General features: G+C 35.8%; 1 non-coding gene across 1 annotated transcript; it reads right to left on the bottom strand.

Annotated features, from left to right (window-relative positions):
• Nucleotides 1-1,063: 1,063 nt before the first annotated feature.
• LOC120087463 lies at nucleotides 1,064-1,170 on the bottom strand. Its single transcript, XR_005484604.1, has one exon. It is a non-coding gene; the product is annotated as a small nucleolar RNA R71 (small nucleolar RNA).
• Nucleotides 1,171-21,540: the final 20,370 nt, after the last annotated feature.

The raw sequence follows: 21,540 nt of genomic DNA, 5'->3' as shown, positions 1-21,540 counted from the left end.
TAAGTTCTATCTACTACATTCCATATACATCGCATGCATCCTAGAAATAGGAAATGTGGCATTATGCATTGAGAAATGTAATGCTTAATATTTGTAGCATGTTCGCATAACTTGTACAAAATCTTAAGAAATGTTAGCTAAACCTCTTTTCAACCCCTTTATCGCATACTTGTTACAACACCACCCTTTCATCGCTCCACGTTTAATTCCATCGCATTAGAAATTCTAAATTAAATCACCATCTAATTCTTTTTCACCATCGCAATAGAATCGGAGAGTCCGTTTCATATCTATTTAGTAATCCCTGTGTTCGACCCTAAGAAGGCTTATACTTGGGCTTTGTTAGGAAAACTTGTATGATCATCGCATCCATACATCATCGCATGATAAACCAACGCATCAAGTTTTTGGTGCCATTGCCAGGGATTACGATATAGATTGCGCTAACATCAAACCTCTTTGATCTTTGCAGCTTTCGATCTTTGTTGAATTGCCATTCCATCTGTGAAGGAAGAAGCAAGCGTTGCATGAGCGAAGGACATACTCCTGAGCTCAAATACGACCCAGAGATTGAAATAACTTTTCGCAAAAGACATATACAGACATAAACGACAAGAAGAGTTCACAAAATGGCTGAACAACCTGAGGAACGAGTAGCAAATGAAAATAACATGATGGCAAATCCTATCCTACTGGCAAATGATCGCAATAGACCCATCTGGGATTATACGTCACCAAACTTGTATGATCTCTCCCTAAGAATCATGAGACCAACATTGGATGGATCAAGGTTCGAGATAAAGCCAGTGATGTTACAAATGATACAAACAACAGGATAGTTCGAAGAACGGCATGGTGAAGATCCGCACGCCCATCTACGAAGCTTCATTGAAATTTGCAACACTTTTGTGCTCCCTAATATTTCCCCAGAAGAGATTCGACTCACGTTATTTCCATTTTCATTATGCGATAAAGCAAGAAAACGGGCTTACTCTCTCGAACCAGAAGAGATAACTTCATGGGAGCAAGTTGTGGAGAAGTTTATGAAGTATTTTCCTTCTAAAGAAGGAGGAAATTGATCACCAATTTTGAACAAGAAGAAGATGAATCGCTCAGTGATGCATGGGCGAGATTCAAGAAACTAGTACGCGACTGCCCACACAATGGATTGTCGGATTTCCTCCAAATGGAGATTTTCTATCATGGACTCAATTCTGCATCGTAGACAGCTGCCAATGCAGTAGTAGCAGGAGGTCTGTTGGACAAAACATATGATGAAGCAAAGAACATTCTTGATCGCATCTCGAAAAACCACGAAGATTAGCAAGAAAGCGATTAAAGAACAAAGCCTAGAGAAGGTAATGTGAGTAATGGTGCCATTGCATCATTACAAAATCAGATGAATGTGATGATAAATTTGTTGCAAGGCATCACAATAAACAATTCAGGAACTCGAAATGGGCAAGTCAATGCGATAGAGCAAACAAGCACTAGTTGTGTCGTATGTGAAGAATCACATTCTTTTGAGGAATGTCCACGAAATCCTCAATCAATCTACTTTGTCAAAAAAATCTTTTTTCAAATACTTACAACCCGGGGTGACGAAATCACCCTAATTTTTCTTAGAAGAATAACCAACAGCAAGGCAGTCAGTCAGTGGCTCAGAGAGAGGGATCGCCAGGGTTTTTCCATAGAACTAATGGACAATAACAATAGTAAGCTAACAGGTCTCAAACGCCATCCTCATCATCCCTGGAAAACTTGTTGAAGCAAGGCAGTCAGTCAGTGGCTCAGAGAGAGGGATCGCCAGGGTTTTTCCATAGAACTAATGGACAATAGCAATAGTAAGCTAACAGCTCTCAAACGCCATCCTCATCATCCCTGGAAAACTTGTTGAAGCAATACATCGAAAAAAATGAAATAGTTCTTCAAAATTAAGCTACATCCATTCGTAATTTGGAAATTCAAATAGGACAAATTGCAGAAGAGCTAAAGAACAGACCCCAAGGGACATTGCCTAGCCCAACTGAGCCTCCACGCAATTTAGGGAATATAGGGAAAGAACACTGCCAAGCAGTCACCCTAAGAAGTGGAAAGACGATGATAGAAGTCAGAAAGGAGCCAGAGTCAAAGGAGCAACCTGCGATTGAATCAAAGAAACCTCTAGCGCAAACTGAGTCAAAGGAGTCCGAGACTATGGAACCAGAAGATGTGATCACCTCTAAGCCTCCAGACCATGAAACATTGAAAGTATAGCTACCTCCATTTCCTCAAAGACTGAAAAAGAAACAAAACGATGAAGTTCAGTATCATCGCTTCCTGGAAATATTGAAATAATTGCACATCAATATTCCATTCATAGAAGCAATAGAGCAAATGCCGGTGTATGCCAAATTTTTGAAGGACATTGTCTCGAATAAGAGAGGCACGGGAAGATTCGCAACGGTGGCATTGACACAAGAATCCAACACTATAATTCCACCATAGATGCATAACCCAGGCAGTTTCACAATACCCTGCTCAATCGGAGAGATCTATATGGTCAAGCATTATGCGATCTTGGGGTAAGCATAAACTTAATGCCCCTTTCAATCTTCAAAAGATTGAATGTAGGACAGCTAACACCCACAACGATGACTCTTCAACTCGCAGATAGATCCTTGGTGCACCCTAAAGGGAAATTAAAGGATGTCTTGGTAACAATAGACAGATTCATTCTACCTGCAGACTTCATTATCCTAGATTATGAGGTGGATAAAGATGTTCCAATCATATTGGGACAACCATTCTTGTCTACTGGTCTTGCTCAAATAGATGTGCACAAGGGAGAAATCACAATGAGCATTAACAGAAAGAAGCTCAGGTTCAATATTATCAAGGCAATGAAGTTGCCAGATGAGGAAGGCTCATCAGATTCCAATGATGAACACACCTGCATTGAAGATTGGGAATCCGAGGAAGAAAATGAAGAAAAAAAGGATGCGACAATATCCATAGAGACTTGCCATGTGATAACAGAGATATTGAAGAATGAAAAAATGTTGAATTTGGATGAAGAAAGAAAAACACAGAAGCCCTCTTTAGAGCAACCACCTACACTGGAACTAAAAACTCTACCAACCCACTTGAAGTACGTATTTCTCGGCCAGAATGAAACCTTACCAGTCATCATATCCTCTGCGTTACCTGAAGAAAAAGAAATTGCATTGCTCAGTGTTCTAAAGAAATATATTAGAGCAATCGGATGGATGCTCGCAGACATCAAAGGTATTAGATTGACATATTGTATGCATCGAATTCGGCTTGAAGAAAACCAGAAAGGCTTGATAAAACCTCAACACAGACTAAACCCTGCGATGAAAGAGGTTGTTAAAAAATAAATCATCACATGATTAAATGTTGGCATTATCTACCATATCACAGATAGCACGTGGGTCAGCCCCATGCAGTGTGTTCCCAAAAAGGGTGGGATGGCAGTAGTTCTTAAAGCAAACAACGAATTGATCCCCATGAGGATCGTCACGGGTTAACGGATTCCCCTTACCTTTCATTGATCAAATGCTCGACCGATTAGCAGGGAATGACTATTTCTGCTTCCTTGATAGGTACATAGGCTATAACCAACTTATGATCGCACCAGAGGATCAAGAAAAGACCATGTTCACAATCATGTCCCCTCGATGCACAATCTCTCAGATGAGATGATACTTCCGCTCTATATGTTTGCCACGCTTGTGATTCCTAGGCTCTCGAAAATTAGTCACAACACCACTAGTATCACAATAAAGTGAGATGGGCTTTGACATGTATGGAACAACTTCCAGATCAGTCAAGAATTTCCTGAGCCAAATGACTTCTTTAGCAGCTTCACAAACCTCTACATAATCAGCCTCTATAGTGGAGTCGACGATGCACCCTTGCTTGGTGCTTCGCCATACTACTGCCCTTCTGTTAAGAGTGAACACTGATCTTGATGTGGATTTCCTAGAATCCTTATTAGTCTGAAAATCAGAGTTCGTGTATCCCGTAAGGATCAAATCCTTAGAACCATACACAAACATGTAGTTCCCCGTTCTTTGTAGATACTTGAGGATGTTTTTAACAGCGGTTCAGTGAACTAATCCTGGATTAGATTGATATCTATTGACTATCCCCACTACATAGCAGATGTCAGGTCTAGTACATAACATCGCATACATCAAGCTTCCCACAGCAGATGCATATGAGATCCGTCTCATCTCCTTAACCTCTCGAGGTGTCTTAAGACACTGTTCCTTAGACAATGTAACTCCATGCTTGAAAGGCAATAAGCCCTCTCTTGGAGTTCTGTATCGAATATTTGACAAGCATCTTGTCAATATACGACGCTTGAGACATAGCTAGAATTTTGTTCTTTCAATCTTTAAAGATCTTAATACCCAGAACAAACTAAGCCTCTCCTAAATCTTACATTTGAAATTGGGTCGCTAGCCAGTTCTTAACTGTAGTTAGTAAACCTACATCACTCCTTAAGATATCATCTACATATAACACTAGAAAAACTATTGAATTGCTGATGATCTTCTTGTATACACAAGGCTCTTCAGCGTTTTGATCAAAGGCATAAGATTTGATCGCAGTATAAAACCTTATGTTCCAAGATCGAGAAGCTTGCTTCAGCCCATAAATGGACCGATTAAGCTTGCAAACCCTTTGCTTTTGACCTTAGGTTATGAATTCCTTGGGTTTCACCATGTAAATAGGCTCCTCAAGATTGCCATTCAGAAAAGCAGTCTTTACATCCATTTGTCAAATCTTATAATCATAATATGAGGCAATGGATAGGAGGATCTGGATAGACTTAAGCATGACAACATGTGAGAAAGTCGCCTCATAGTCAACTCCCCCAACCTGGGTATAATCCTTTGTCACCAGTCTAGCCTTGAAGGTTTGCACCTTCCCATCAGTACCCCGTTTCCTCTTGTAGATCCATTTACAACCTATAGGTTTGACCTTATCAGGTTGATCTACAAGATCCCATACGGAATTGAAGTACATAGAGTCCACTTTGAGCTCCATCGCTTTGATCCATTCATCTTTGTCAATATCCTCCATTACCTTCTTGTAAGGCAATGGATCCTTAACTTCTCCTTCAGCTACCATAGCCAGGATTTCAGTTAAAGCCATATAGCGAATAGGTGGGTTTGCAACCCTCCCACTATATCGAGGTTCCCTCAACACTTGAGGTGAATTTGACCTGCTAGACGATCTTACTTCAACAACTCTTGTTGAGGTATTAGTTCTTCAACAACTCTTGTTGAAGATTCAGTTGTTTCTTTGGAAATCTCATTCAACATAATCTTACTTCTAGGCCTGTGTTTCCTTATGTGGTATTCTTCAAGAAAAGTAACATTTCTTGATACAAATACTTTGTTTTCTTTAGGATCAAAGAAGTAACCACCTCATGTTCCTTTGGTGTAGCCTACAAATAGGCACAATATAAAACGTGGTTCCAATTTCTTAGGATTAGCCTCAAGCACATGTGATGGGCAACCCCATATTCTAAAATGACGTAAACTAGCTTTATGACCATTCCATAACTCCAAAGGTGTTATGGCAAAACTCTTGGAATGAACGCAGTTTAGGATATATGCTGCAGTCTCTACTGCATAATCCCAAAACGAGTCAGGTAAGGAAACATAACTCATCATAGACCGAACCATGTCCAACAAGGTTCAATTTCTCCTTTATGATACACCATTTTGCTGAGAGTTGGGATCTATTCCATGTTCTATCATATAGTTCCGAAAAGTTAAATCCAATTAAGTTTTTCAAAAGAGGAAGAGAATATAATAATTATTTATTTATTTATTTTTTAAAAGATTTTTGTAAAGAGAAATACTTTTCCAAAATTTAGATTTTAATAAAAAATATTTCAAAGATTAAGAAGTAGAGAAAAAAAAAAATAAGGTTTTAATAACAAATTTTCATAACACAAATATTCTAATGAAAACAGCTTTTAAAACTCAAATTTTCAAACTTTTCGCAAAAATTAGAAAATTTCCATATTTAATAAGATTAAAAAAACATAATGTAAAATCAAGAAAAAAATACAAAACCTTTTTGAAATAAGAAAACCGAGCTACCTGCTCTAATACCAATTGTAGGATCTAAAGGCAACACTAGAGGGCAGATGAATAGAGTTGACTACCAATTTTTTTTTAAAAAAATAATTTTATCTTCAAACAATGCTCAATAAAGTTAACCCACTAATTTGATTAAAGAAAATTTATGCAAGACAAAACTTAAATCATGCAAGCTATGATAACTTCAAATTTAAAGACAATTTAATCAAGGATAAATTTAAATAACACACTAAAAATTAAATCATGCAATTTGGAAAGATTAAAAAAATAACTAAGACAAGAAGCAAAAAATTTGAAAACAAGAAATAAAAGAGAGAGAGGAAGAGAAAATACGGGAATTATAGTGGCTCGGCAAATTGTCTACTCCACTCTCCAAGACTCCTTCTTGGATATTTCACTAAGTGTTCCTCTTGCAAGTGAGGACCAAACCGACACACAACCCTCTTTTTCCTAGGCTAAAGAGAAATCCAAGATCCTTTTTACTGGTTCAGGATCAAACCAATTTCTTTTTTCTCACAACCCAAGGTGTACCCACACCTTAATACAATTCCCAAAAATTAAAAGAAAACCTCGCAATATTACCTATTGAAGGCTAAATACACAAGTTGAGCACTCAGAAAAAAAAAACTCACAAAAATAACTCTAGGCCAATTTAGGAGCAAGGAGGACAAGAATTTGAGAGTAGAGAGAATTGAGAGCTTAAGACTTGATAGCTTTTGGTGTATCAATGAAGACTAAAATCAAGTCGAATTTATAGGCGAGGGGGATAAATTTTAGTCATTGGATATGATTGCAAATGAAGGGTGGAGATTGAATGAATATAAAAAAGGAAAGGATTTGAAAGAGAATTTTGAAAGAATGGAATTATTGAGATTTGGAGAATAAAAAGGATTTGAAGGATGAAAATTTAGGAAGGAAATCAAATTTGAAAAGGCTGAAATTTAGTAAGAATTTAGAGAAAATTGGATCAGAAAATTAAAGAAAAATACGAGAATAAAAATGAAAATAAAAAATAGCCAGATGATATAAGCACCACGCGCACAGGGGAGGAGATTGAGTGTCACGCGCCGCATTCTGTGAAGAAACCGCAGGCACGTGCGGCGCACGCGCGCATCCGCGCGTGAAGCTGGGTGACCGCCACTTGTCATTATCTCATTCGTCCACGGTCGCCATGTCACTGCCACATCATGTGCCACGTCATCACCATGTCAGCAAAAGTGATCGGCTGGAGCTTCACATTAGCTGTCACGTCATCAATATTGACCGTGCCACGTCAGCAAGTTGCCACGTGTCACTGCCATGTTGAATTTCCTCTCCAATCTTCTTTTGCTTATAACTTTCTCGTTTGAACTCCGATTTGAGCGATTCAAATTACGTTGGAATTATCTTTCCAAGCTCTACAAGATAGTGACTCCTAAAAATGTTAGTACAAAAAATCTGAGTTTGTTATCATCAAAATACTTATTTTAAGTTTTTTATGTTGAGTTACAGCAGTTTTAAACAACTCAGTGTTATGAAATTCATTAGTTGCTAACGGTCTTAACACATAAAGATTATTTTCCAGTTTTGCAGAACAAATATCAACACCATGATTAAAAATAAACGCTTTATTGGAAAGAAAGTTAATATTATAAAATTGTTCTAGCAAACACTTTACATAAACTAAGTTTCTTTTTAAGTCAAGAACTACATATACATCTTTTAATATAAGAAATCTGTTCTGTAAAGTCAATCGGAGACCTCCCATTGCTACAGTCGAGACGACATGCCCGGTTCCAACTCGCATCATCATCTCACCAGCATCTAGTTGTCGCCAGGAACTAATTCCCTGAAATGAAGAACAAACATGGTTAGTGGCCTCAAAGTCAATGATCCAGGCAGAATCATCATTCTCCACTAAACAGGTCTCCAATATAAGCAAATCATATTTACCTTGTTTGGCCGTCTTCTTTTCTGCCAAATATTTGAGGCAGTTCCTCTTCCAATGGTCATCTTGGTTGTAGTGGAAACATTTTCCTTTGTCAGCCTTGATGGGTTGTCTACCCCTTTGAGCAACAACTATTGGGTTAGCCTTCCCCTTTCCACCATTCTTCTTCTTCCAATTTTTGGTGCCGGAGGAAGAAGGTACACACTTAATTCCAGAGGTGAACTTTTATGGAACTTTTTGGAAGATGAAGCAATATTTTCTTCACCCTTCTTTTCCTTGCTTTTTAGCAAGGATTGGAAGGTCTGTAGCTCGTTGAACAGGGTGGTCAGGTTGTAGTCAATTCTGTTTAAAACAACATTGCTATGGAAATGTGGGAAAAATTTAGGTAAAGATTCCAATATTATGCTAACCTAACTGGCTTCATCGATGCTCGACTTGTTCATCTTTGCCACGTTGAAGTGGACCATCAGGTTGAGAACATGTTCTCGAGTAGATGTCCCTTCTTGCATATGGGTATTGAAGATGTATTTTAAAGTGTCATGCCTAAGCTATGTAGACAATTGTCCGAAAATTCCCCTCAGGGACTCCATGATCTCATGTGCTGTGAGAATGACTCGTACTTCTTGGCCAAGATTTCATTAAGGCTTTCCAAGATGTACGCTCAGGCCTTTTCGCTTGCCTGTGTCCAATGCTCATATGCTTCCCGAACATTTCGAGGAGCATTGGCAGGTGGAATGGGAGGACGATCCTCCATCAGGACAAATCGAAGATCATCGATGATTAGAATAGTATTGATCATGTGTTCCAACTAGCGTTAGTTTTCTCCCGTTAACTTATCCCCGGCTAGTAAACTTAAAGTTGCGATAGCTATTTTAAAGAATTTGCTGAAAAAGAACAAACTATTTTAGTCTACTTGCATTTAACCACTTAAGAAAACCAATCAGTTTTTAGCAAAATAATCTAGTGTACCTTAAGTTACATCTATTTTGTAATGATGTTTCAGTGAGGCGAGACAAAAAGTTATCGTAGGGTGATTAAGTGCCCCTTCACTGAAATGAAACATTCTCAACCATTAGATAGAAACAACACCTTGTCACTGTAACTAATAGTGACATTGTTCGGTCCAGAATTTGTTAACATCCTTAACAATTCTGTGTAAGTGTAATCCCTTATTTTAGGTTCTAGAGTTTCGCCCCAATGAGCCAACCGTAGGAAAAAACCGATTGGGACATGAAACTAAAGCAACCCTATCCATTTTTGGAGATCGAATAAAGCATCATGTAATACAAGCATCCTTTAGGGGGACACCCACGATGCCACGAGACAATGCACGAAACTTTATTTAACCTAATGAGAGAGAACGAGGGATGTATTGTCACACGTTTCACTCCCACTTACTATAAACACTCTCTCCATTCACCTTGATATTGACCTACCCAAATGCCACCCGTAGAGGGACACCCATGGTGCCTCGAGACCAAGAGTAGATCACACGGTGTGAACTTATAGGAAGAAACGTGTAGAGGCTAAAATGAAGTATCATATACCCTATTTTCCTCTCACTGAGTGTTCTACCTAGGGTTAATTAACTTAGGAAAAATCCAACTACTGATTTTGTCTAAATGTTTGTTTAATTTGCTAAAAAATAATTCTTGTCTTTTTTTATTAAACAATTTTGATTGAAGCCTCATTAAACTCTTTAATAGAATTTGATCAAATTTGCATGCATGTAACAAATCTATCTAATTCACTTTTCCAGGTAGGTTCTCAGGTAAGGGTGCGACGTTTTCATCAACTTAAGAACCTCAACCTAGGCAAAATTCGCCTTAGCCAAAAGGTCCCTTATAGATACATTTGTTACATATTTAATCCTATTAAACCTATTAGAAGATTAAACTTAGATTTCTAATCCCATTAGAAATGTGATCTTAGGTCTATCTCACTCATATTTTAAAATAATTTTAAAAAATGATTATAGCCTAAGGTTTGAATGCAACTCTTAATTATTGATTTTAATTCTAATTTCATTTAGTTATAACCATTATAAATAAATGAAACAATTAAAAACAACCATTGCATGCTAGACATACTTCAGTTAACTATAACATTTATAAATTCACCTAAGGTAATGTCATGCTTCATGCAATCTTCATTCATTACTAATATATAACAATTATATAACTAAGTAATGAATCATGCTATAGCATACTTTCCATACATTCATTCAACCATATATTATAACAATTATAATATAAATGATGCATGGATATGCTATAATGCATGCATACATTTACTATAACATTTATACTATATGATACATGAGCATGCTTTATGTAATTTAAATCATGAATATTCATATATTATAACACTTATAATATAAAATGATGCATGAATATAAATGCATAACCTATGGTGGTTTTTAAAACTATATGACATACATTATGATATATAATATAAAACATACATCGCATGTATATTTATACTAACAGTTGATGGACTGGGATAGGACCTCTAAAAGGAGAAAATAAAAGGCTATCTATTACATAATCTTGAGTCATCCGGTTCGAAATAGGTGAACCGGGCCTTGAACCGTTCGAACCGAACCTCCCTTCAATGAACCATCTTACAATGATCGTGTAGCAAGCAACTGAGCGATCTTGTAAGAAAGACTACACGATCGTCTAGCAAGCAACTGTGCGGTTGCAAAGTCTACACGATCTTGTAGCATTTGCTACACGATCGTGTAGCAAAAGCTACAAGATCGCATAGCAAAAGCTACACGATCATGTATCTCTGCTTCGTCTTTCATCGAAACAGTGCTCTGCAACCTTTCTTTGAAGCTTCCCGATAACAGCACGAGCGACTCAAACTTACAAATTACAGACTCAAAAGCAAGATTAATGCCCAAAAATGCAAGGACCTTTACAAACCAAATTTGTAAATTAAAGAAAGCCTTAAAACAGAGAGTTCTATCCCGAAACATCCATTAACATATTACATCCACAATCATTCATCGCATGAAATAGAATGCAGATTCTAAAACTCACCATTATTGTAAAATCGATTCAATAAAACGAATGAAATTTGGAATCAGAAACCTACAACCTGGCTTCGATACCAATTGAAGGAACGCTTTAGGGAGAGAACCTTGAGCGGAAGCGGATCGACAAAATTCCATTTTTCATTGAATACAAATTTTACTGTAACATGAAACAAGATATGCATTTAATTATAAATTACAATATGCTAAAGAAAAGGGTTTTAGAAACCTCATCTTTGAAGACCTTTCTTCACATTTTCCCTCGAACAATTCACGAACTCCTTGAAGTCTTTCTTCAAGAATAACCTCGAACAAGAACGAACACTACCATGAATGTTTCCTCGGTATTCTCAAGGTGAGAACCCAGGAGTGGTGGGCTCTGGCTATTTTGGATTTGAGGGAAAACTTAATGTAGAGGAGGAAAGATTGAGAATGATCTCAAAACTCAAAACAAACACACAAAACACTTCTGTTGTTTTCTTACTTTCTCCAAATCGTTCAACTTAGCCAAGAAGAAGAAGAAAGAAGATTTCTTTTCTATATGCCAAATATAACCACCACCCACTTACGTGGGTGGAGAGAAAAGAAGGGAAAGGGAATTGTAACTCCCTCCCTTATTATTAAAATAATAATAATATAAATATAAATATAAATATGATAACTAGCTTATCATATATATATATATATATATATATATATAATTATATGTTATATCAAATATAACATATAACCTATAATTTTAATATTGTATCACATACAATATAAGCTATAGTTTCTTTTCTCTTTTATATGTCATTTAATATAAATTTTATTTATATTAAATTTAACAACTATGAATCCAATTCATAGAAACTATATTTGAATCTCATTCAAATATTTATTTCCTCTCATTAAGCTATAATGTATCAAATACATTATGACAATTATATGACACATAATTGAAGCAACTTAATTATATCATATATAACTAAATCCCTCTATTAATTTGAAAAATTCAAATTTATCCAAAAATTGATTCTCAATTAATCCTATTGAGCTACCAAGGGGACCTCATGGACCTGTAGCTTAAAGCTCTAACGGCACATGAGTAATTAATTAAACTCTTTAATTACATTATTCACCATCCATTAACTGTTGGACACTCCACTAAAGACTGTAACTGCACTCTTTGCACTATAGATATATTTATGTGTCCATTGGATATAACCAATCAACAGTATGATGACCATTCACAAATTGCTTGTAAGTACAATTGGGCCAAATTACCGTTTTGCCACTATAGTTACATCTATAGATCATAATCCAAATATGACTAAACCCCTCTCGGGCCAGGAGAGGGTGTGGCACCACATTATTCAATACCCAAAATCAACCTTTAAGGGAGCAATTTATCTACTTATCCCTGCCTCGGGGAATGAGTGAATTTCATCTTGTGTAGCTGTGTTCTCAACTTCCCAATTAGACGAATCCCCAAAATGGTAGGATTGTTGAGTCTGCGATCTGGCCACTCTTACCCATATAAATTAGAGGACCGTCCTCATAAGCAGGAGTTCACAACTCACTCAGGATTCAGGTCATGTTACCTATGGTCATCCTGGTGAAATCTAAGTCTCTATTATGAACGGTGTTATATAATGAGACTAAACATTTTGTGGTCTGGTCTTATATAAACTCCTTTGTATAGAATATCCCCGCTCACATGTCTATACATGAATGATAAGGATCAGATCATTTGTAGCACTTTACAACAACTGTAACACCTACAAAGCGGGCGATACTCGTATTGTCACAAGGATAAGATACCCAGCCTTATCCATCTACTATAGACCATTTAAGTTATCACTTTAACATGATCCACCCGTATGTCTCTGCATACATGTTTAAGTTACGAAGATAACCTTGGATGTTAGTTTATTTGTTTATGGTTAATGCAACTAAAATATCATATAGTTTATAGACGACGAATAAAATATCATTTATTTTTTATTAAATACATAATGAGTTTGTACAATAATGTTTACAAATTATAGGACCCTACGAGATGCATCAACCTTAACAATGTAGTACATACTACTATATATATTTTAAATATGGTTCCCTAAAAAAGTGTTTTAGAAACACAATATGAGTTATGGGGATGTCTATGCAAGAACTCTAATAAAAGAGAACCTATGAGCAGAAGCAAGATCGTTCGAAATTCATTTTGACAGAATTACAAGCATTCACAAACATACAAACTAGTTATGCATTTCAGAACAAATTATGGTATGCTTTCATAAATTAAATACAAAGGAACAAGAGACTTACCTTTGAAGAATTCTTCTTCTGTTTTTCTCTCGCTCTCGTGAAGCCTTGGACCAGCACCTCTTGCTATCGCTACAAACACCAACCCAATCGTCCAGTGTATCGATGGTCAATCACGTACAACCTTCTCCACGAACAAGCAGCCTCTCGGACACCACCACTTAGTGACCTTGGTATTCTCGGAGTGAGAATCCAGGAGGTGTGGGCTGTTGGGGTTTGTGCTCTATAGTCTCGTGTTCTATAGTTTGTAAACAATTTTGTACGAACGCTTGTGATGTATAATATATATTATATTTACTTCACTTCTTGACTTTGCACATTTAGATGTTTTTATTTTACCACAAACCAATAAACTTAATATCCCTAGTTGCCTTTATGTAACTTAAGCATGTATGTAGAGACATACAAGTGGATCATGTCTTAAGTGACAACCAAAATGGTCTGTAGTATATGGATAAAGGAGGGAAACCTTATCCTGGTAACGATACGGATGCGACCTGCTTTGTGAAATAGTTACAAGTGTTGTGACTTGTCACAGATGGTCTGATCCTGATCATTTGTGTAAAGGATATGCGAGCAGGGGTGTCCTATACAAAGAGTTTGTATAAGACCTAACTATGAAGTGTTAATGTCTCGTCATATAACTCCGTTCATGACAGAAACTTCATTTCACTAAGATGACCATAGGTAACACAACCCCAATCCTGAGTGAGGTGGGAACTCCTGCCATTGAGGACACTCCTTTGATTTGCATGGGTGCGAGTGGCCAGAGCGCCGACTCAAACCTACCACTTTGGGGATTTGTCTGATTTGGAAGCTGGGAACTCAACTTCACAAGATGGAGTTCACTCCTTCCCCAAAGTAGGGATAAGTAGATAGATTGCTCTCTTAAGGGCTAATCCCGAGGCTTGAACGATGTGGTGCCACACACTTTCTCATGGCCCAAGAGGTGTTCACACATAGTAGGACTATGTTGTATTGTTCATTAAAGGGATCAGTGGTACTTAAGGAGTAAGATGTAACTGCAGGGGCAAAATGATAAATTGGCCCAACTGTACTTACGAGCATCTGTGAAGGGTCATCGTACTGATGATTGGTTATATCCAATGGGCATAGAAATATATCTATGGTAAGAAAAGTTCAACTGTCGGTCTTTAGTGGAATGTCTGGCAATTAACAGATGGTAGATATCGTGGCTAAAGAGTTTAGTCAGTTATTCATGTATCGTTGGAGCTTCGAGCCATAGGTCCATAAGGTCCCGTTGGTAGCTTGGATACAAGTTGACAGTTTTTGGGTTAGTTTGAGATGTTTAAATTGATAAGAAGGAGTTCGATTATATATGTGATATAATTGAACTAGTTAATTATATATGATATAATTAACTTTATGTATGAGGTACATTAATTTAGATGAAATTGGATGTAAATATGATTTATATCTAGTGGAGGAAAAATACTATGGTTAATATATGATATTAATCCATAGGTTATGAATATAATGTGATTATATTCATTGTCTATTAATTGGACGGTTAAGGGATAATAGGTCGGCGTCTCTTCTGTTTTCATAACGGATATGTAAGTTTAAAAATCGCTTTGAGACTCTTAAATAGCTTACGATGTGTTGAGCATTGGATGCGCGGACATAGTATTGAAGTGTGTCATCACTTAATAAATTAGTGCCTATACGATAGTGTTGAACGATCGCTTACCTACATGATAATGTTGAGTGATCGCTTAACGCTTACACCCGTACGTGCTATTTACTAAACGATCGTTTACCTTTTCCTAAGTGATCGTTTAGTGCCCGATATTTACTAAACGGTCATATAGATGATCGTTTAACTTTTTCTACACGAACGTTTAGAAGATCACTTACCTTTTCCTACACGATCGTATACTTCACCTAAACGATAAAGCATTTTGTCTATATGATAGATGAACCTTTCTCCCACTTGCTTGATCGTTGTATACGATCTCCCTTCCTCCTCCCCTCTACTAAATCTGAACAAAGCCCACCCTTTGAATTCTCACTCCGAGAATACTGAGGGCTTTGAGTGGTGGTATCGTCCTCGTTTCCTTTTGTTCGTGTGGAGATTGTTCGAGGTAGACGATTGGGATTTGATGAACGATAACTTGTCATTCCAGCGAAAGCGATATTTGCTATGAAGAAAAGTCTTCAATTGGTACGACCTCTCGATCTTTTATTTATTGTTCCTTTGAGCATGTCCAGTAATTTACTGTTATGAATGCATATTAGTATGTTTGAATGTATAGGTGGAAATTCTGTCACAATAAATTAGAAAGATCCGCTTCCGCTAGTAGATACTCTTGAATTAGTATCGTATAGACATGTGCTTGATTGTTTAGTAAAGGTACACGATCATTTAGGAAAACATACGTGATCATTTACATGATCGTTTAGTGAAGCTCGCTTAGGCGCGCGATCGCTTAGTAAAACTACACGATCGTTTAGTCAACTGCGCGTGAACACGATCGTTTAGACAAACACTTGAAGTTGTATAGTCTCTCGTGAACTAAACGATAGGTAGTGTACTCGAATGAAGCGATACTACCATTCTTTTCAAAAATGAAAACATTTTTCATTTTATCATTCAGTTATGAAAACTGAATACAACCTCCCACTTTCACGCACGGTTAAGGAGAAACCACAAAATATTATCTCATAATTGTTTTAATTATAAATAAATATAATAACTAACTTATCATATTATATTTATAACCTATAATTTTAATATCACATCATATGCAACATTTAAACCATAGTTCTTTTCTCCTTCACTTGATATAAATCATATTTATATCATTTTCCTCCAATTAATGTATCTCATACATCATGTCAACTATATCATATATAATTGAACCAGTTTAATCATATAATATTAATGAATCTGACTATTGCTAATTTGAACACTTCAAACTGACCCAAAAAACTAATTCTTAACTTGAATCCATTGAACTACCAAGGGGACCTTATGGACCTGTAGCTTAAAACTCCAATGGTAAACTCTTTAGTCATGAGATCCACCATCTATTAACTGTCGAACACACCATTAAAGACCGACAATTGCACTCTTCTCACCATAGATATATTTCTGTGTCCATCGGATATAACCAGTCAACAGTACGATAACCCTTCACAGATGCTCGTAAGTATAGCTGGGCCAATTTAACGTTTTTCCCCTGCAGTTACATCTAACGCCTTAAGTACCACTGATCCCTCTAATGAATAATACATCATAGTCCTACTATGAGTGGACACCTCTCAGGCCATGAGAAGTTGTGTGGCACCACATCCTTCAAGCCCTATAATCAGCCCTTAAGAGAGCACTCTATCTACTTACCCCTACTTCGAGGAATGAGTGAATTACATCTTGTGTAGCTGAGTTCCCAGCTCCCCAATTAAACGAATCCCCAAAGTGGAAGGTTTTAGTCGGCGATCTGGCCACTCACACCCATGCAAATCAAAAGACCGCCTTCAAAGATAGAAGTTCCCAACTCACTCAGGATTAAGGTCATGTTATCTATGGTCATTCTAATGAAGTGAAGTCTCTATCATGAATGACGTTATATAACGAGACTAAACACTCCGTGGTCCGGTCTTATACAAACTCCTTTGTATAGGACACCCCCGCTCGCATATCTCCACATAAATGATCAGGATCAGACCATCTGTAGCACGTCACAACACTTGTAACTATCTATAAAGCGAGCCGCATCCATAGTGTCACCAGAATAAGGTTTTCCTCCTATATCTATATACTATAGACCATTTTGGTTATCACCTAAGGCATGATTCACTTGTATGTCTCCACATACATGCTTAAGTTACAACGACAACTAGGGATCTTAGTTTATTGGTTTGTGGTAAATGCAAATAAAACATCTCATGTTTCATAGACAACAGTGAAGAAAATATCTCATATTATTACATCACAAGCGTTTGTTCAATACAGGTATTTACAAACTACAGGACCCAACGAGAGTTTAGGGCATCAACCCTAACAATCTCCTACTTGTCCTAAAGCGAATGGAGTGTACATAACAACAAGTACAAAAAATATAAACTAAGGCACTAAGGCCCAATACAAAAATCTTCCACTTGCCTTAGTCCAGCCATGGGCGGTCCCGTAGACCCATGCTCTGAAGGTGACCTTAAAAAACTATAGCTGAAAGAGCCTTCATAAATGGGTTAACAACATTGTGCTCCAAAGCGATCTTCGTGACTATCACGTCTCTTTGATGGACTATCTTGCAGATGAGATGATACTTCTGCTCTATATGTTTGTCGCGCATGTGACTCCGAGGCTCCATGGAGTTCGCCACAACACCACTATTATCACAATAAATGGTGATGGGCCTAGACATGTATGGAACAACTCCCAGATCAGTTCCAGAAACTTCCTTAGCTAAACGACCTCCTTAGCAGCTTCACAAGCCGCTACATACTCGACCTTCATCGTGGAGTCGGCGATGCACCCCTGCTTAGTGCTTCACTACACTACAGCTTCTCCGTTAAGAGTGAACACTGAGCTTGAAGTGGATTTTTTAGAATCCTTATCAGTCTGAAAGTCATAGTCCATGTATTCAGTAAGGATCAAATCCTTAGATCCATACACGTGCATATAGTCCCTCATTCTCCGAAGATACTTGAGGATATTCTTGACGGCAGTCTAGTGACCCTGTCCTAGATTAGACTGATATTTACTGACAATCCCCACAGCGTAGCAGATGTCCGGTCTAGTACACAGCCAACAATAGATGCATAGGGGACCTGTCTCATCTCCTCAACCTCTTGAGGTGTCTTAGGACACATTTCCTTAGACAATGTAACTCCATGCCTAAATGGTCTATAAGTATATGGATGAGATTGGGTACCTCATCCTGATGATACTATTGGATGCGACCCATTTTGTATACTGATACAAATGATGTGATCCCAAAATCATTCATGTGGAGATGTGTGAGTGGGGGCATCTTATACAATGAATTTGCATAAGACCGGTCCTCGAAATAGTCACTTTTTTTTTATAACAACCGTTTATTGTTAAAACGGACTATTTTAAATTCAATGACTTAGGGTAACTCGATCTTAATTCCGAGCTAACTATAAACTTCTGTTTATTCGGGCTTATCCTTTGATCTGTATAGATGAGAGTAGACCAATAACACTGCTCAATAAGCCTCCCATTATGGGGATAAGACTGGATAGATAGCTGAAGACATAGCTCTACAAGATAGAATGCACTCCTACTCGATTTAGGGTTAACAGATAGTTTGATTTCTAGTCATTGAAACAACGGGGCCCTGCCCTCTCATGAACGAGAGGGTAATGGTTTATAAGTTGGACTATAAACCAATTGTTCAATGGAGGATCAGTAGGAGCTTTAGAAGCAAGATGTATTTACAAGGGTAAAACGATAATTTTGACCTAGCTGTAAATATGAACGACATGTAAAAGATCGACTTATCGATTATGGATAAAATGAACATAAATATATCTACAGTGAGGAGAGTGCAACTATCAAGTTATAGTGGTGTATCTTGGTAGTTAACGAATGGTGATTAATTCGGTTAAAGAGTTTAAGAATTAATTGCAAATCATTGGAGTTCATGATCTATAGGTTCATAAAGTTCCTCTACTAGCTCGTAAAATTATCTTGGATTAGTGAATTGAGTAAATTTGAAACGATGAGATTTGAAATTAAGGTTTTTGAATTTGAAGTGTTTAAATTCAATTAGGGTTTGTATTAATTGGATTTGATACAATTGAAATGTTTAATGAAATTAAATGAAATTGAAGAATTCAAAATATTTAAATAATGATTTAAATATTTGATAAGGTAAAATATAATATTTTATATTTTATATTAAATTAAATTAAAATTAGTTTAATTAATTATTCATCCAAATTATATCAATTAAATGAAATCTTCAATTCACACGAATAAGTTCAACTTTAATCAACTAAAGTCCAATCAAATTGTATACGTAAATGAAAGATAAGAATATATTAACTTAAAAAAGCAATAAACCTATTGAGCACGCTAAAACAATTATAGATCATTTTCTACATAAAAGTATTTTAATTTTGAAGAAATTGTTCCCACTCATTGTGTGCTTCAACAATCTCAACTTGAGCACGTGTCCTTTTTTAGCCTAATAAATTATAAAAAAAAAAAAAAAGGAACAAAAGATAAATGTTAGAATATAGAACTTTAAATTCTCATAACAACTCTCATCTTCTCAACCATGATAATAGAATTTAAGAGTAGAATGCTCACATTAAAGTTTAATTCCACCTTTTGAAGTATCTTCAAGTTAACATTTCTAAAATAATCTTTCAATTTAAAGTAAAAACCTATATGAACTATCAACATACACCATACCATTAGAGATTTTAAGATTAAAAATTGAAGCCTTAAAAGTGATACAATGAATTATTATTATATGTTATAAATGTGATTATTAATTCTTTTAGTCCTTAAAAGAACTAAAAGTTACAATATTCTAACTCTAATTAGAAGACAAATAAGCATCATAACAAGTTATTATATTATGATAATGAATTGAAAAAATTATTTGAATAAAAAAAGTTATAATATTCTAATTCTAACTAAAAGAAAAATTAACATCATAACAAGTTATTGTATTAAGATAAAAAAAAAAAAAAAAAAAATTACTGTCTTTAGAGACACAAATGAGGTTCTCTTTCAATGTGACAGCAAAACAACCAAATTCAGAAACATGTTTAGAATATTTAATTATTTTTCAATTTGTGCCTATTAAAAAGGACACTTAACAAAAGAACTAAGAATAAAAAATATTATTGACATGTTTCAACAACAACAGAAAATGTTGAGCAATGAGACTCAACTAGAAATTAAAAATCAATTTAAGCAATTATGAGAGGAAGCAAGAATCTAAATGAAGAAATAGTGAGACAAACTCAAGCAAAGTGGATTGATGTTGAAAAACTTTATTATGTTACTTGATAGAGAAATTAGAGAATTGAGAGATTGTTGATTCAGTTATCACAAACAATATTGATCAACATTAAACTCCGAAAGACCAAAGAGATTTACTAGATGACATTCTAACTACATGGATTTCTAATTTAATAGAGTAGTGGGCAAAAATAGTGGTTCCAAATTTCATGGTGGTAGTTTTAAGCAACATATAAAAACATCTATTTTTAGTATATAAAATGGGTTGAACAATGGGTAACACAAAACCACCATCACTGTGGGTTTTTTTTTTTTTTTTTTTTTTTAAACAACTAATGGAATTTTTTTAAGTAAAAAAATTTCAAATATTTGAAAATACGAGATCACTATTTTAACCAATAAATTTAATTTTAGTCCCATAAAATTATCATTTAGAGAACATTTTATTTTATGGTGCAAATGTTGATTTTCAACTGCAGTGTTTTTTAAATATAGTTTTAAGATATATATTCAACTACGGTTTTAACAAATTATTTTAAAGCAAAACAATACAAACAATACAATCTAACGATAGATTACAATTCATCTTTATTGTGGTAGAAAGTTAATACTAGACTTTCTATAGTTGTTGATAGTATAGTCTCTAATTGGCTTTTAGACCATAATTTTTATTGACTGTGGTGTATTTTTATTGTTTGTAGTGTATAGTTAGTTTTTACACCATGATTTTTATTGATCGTAATGTAAAATTACTTCTTACAACACGATTCTTGTGTTTGTAGTGTATAATAAGTTTTTACACAATGTTTTTTATTAACTACGGCACATTGTTATTTTCACACTATGATTTTTAGTGACTGTGGTGCAAAGTTAATTATTACACCGTAGTTTTAATTAGCCGTGGTATAAAGTTAATTTTTACACTATAGTTTTTTTACCTTAGTGCAAAAGTTAATTTTACACAATGATTTTTCTTGACTTAGTGCAAATTTAATCATTACACCATAGTTTTTATTGATCGTGGTGCAAAGTTAATTTTTACACCATGGTTTTTCCTTGACCATGGTGCAAAGTTACATTTTACACTATGACTATTTTATCATGGTACAAAGTTAATTTTTACACCATGGCTTTTACTGTCCGTGGTGCAAAGTTAACATTTACACTATATTTTTTT

This window comes from Benincasa hispida, chromosome 9, assembly GCF_009727055.1.
Source record: "Benincasa hispida cultivar B227 chromosome 9, ASM972705v1, whole genome shotgun sequence".
NCBI classification, from domain to species: Eukaryota; Viridiplantae; Streptophyta; class Magnoliopsida; order Cucurbitales; family Cucurbitaceae; genus Benincasa; species Benincasa hispida.
Note: the sequence above shows the minus strand (reverse complement) of the source record. Positions and strands in the feature narration are given on the sequence as shown.